The 909-nt window shown below is 46.8% G+C and overlaps 1 long non-coding RNA gene across 1 annotated transcript; it reads left to right on the plus strand.

Annotated features, from left to right (window-relative positions):
- Positions 1-248: 248 nt before the first annotated feature.
- Positions 249-601, plus strand: LOC146681405 (uncharacterized). The gene is made up of 2 exons (XR_014918280.1): positions 249-399; positions 493-601. It is a non-coding gene; the product is annotated as an uncharacterized LOC146681405 (long non-coding RNA).
- The last annotated feature ends 308 nt before the right edge of the window (positions 602-909 follow it).

Below are 909 nucleotides of genomic sequence, written 5' to 3' on the forward strand. Positions count from 1 at the left end.
AGATTCTACTTTAGTCCAGCTGCCAGCTATTTGGAGTTGAATACAGGGAGCAGCTGATAGGGGAGGATTGGAGCCCTTCTCTATAAAGGGGAGAGGAAACAGGAAGTAGGGGTTGTCGTTGTTTTTTTAGTAGGACACTGGTGAAGCAGGGAAGCCTCGAAGATCCAGGATGAAGTGTGCACATTTTAATGGAAAAGATTTTTAACCTGGCCTGGTTTTGCTTTTAAAATAAACTGAGGATGTTGGGATGTGAGTGGATGTGCTGGAAGGCAGGAAAACAAACACTGGACTGGAGACTCTCTGTGCCCCTGACAAGGAAACTGGACAAGTTTTGGGGAAGTTCCAGCTCCCAGGATGTGATGTGGAGACCCAGCCTCGAACGAAGTCAGGCCTGAAAAGGTGGGTGGCAAGCCTTTTTGAGGAAGCTGCAGGATTGATACGTTTTGGCTGCTTGTTCTTCCAAGTGACCACCTTTCCCCTGTTTGTAACCAGGCTAACAACCCTGACCGCGGTGGCTTTGGGCCTTGGATTCCTGGCCAGAGTTGTGTCTTCAGCCAGTAGTTTTACCCGGAGAAAGAACAAATAAATCTTGTGTAACCCATTACAGTGTGCGTGTGGTGGTTCGTTACTGGTCAATATTAGAGCTACTACTTTCTTGTACGGAGGCCATTTTGGGCCTTACGTAACATTTGGCGTTTGTCGACAGGATTTGTGACCAGTATACAAACCCAGCTGCCTTAGACTGATTAATATGGCGGATGAGCTATCTGAAACCATTAATATGGTGTCACCATTCTTTATTGGTGCGCCCTGGGTACCAAAATTTTGTGGGCTTAACACGAATTATGAAGATTGGGCGAGCCAAATTAGTGCAATGCTCCGTGCTCAAAAGTGGTCGATAGAACAGCA

The sequence above is a fragment of the Copadichromis virginalis genome, linkage group LG23 (assembly GCF_057382275.1).
Source record: "Copadichromis virginalis isolate Kocher_CV1m ecotype Utaka linkage group LG23, C_Virginalis_male_GT1.1, whole genome shotgun sequence".
Lineage (NCBI taxonomy): Eukaryota > Metazoa > Chordata > Actinopteri > Cichliformes > Cichlidae > Copadichromis > Copadichromis virginalis.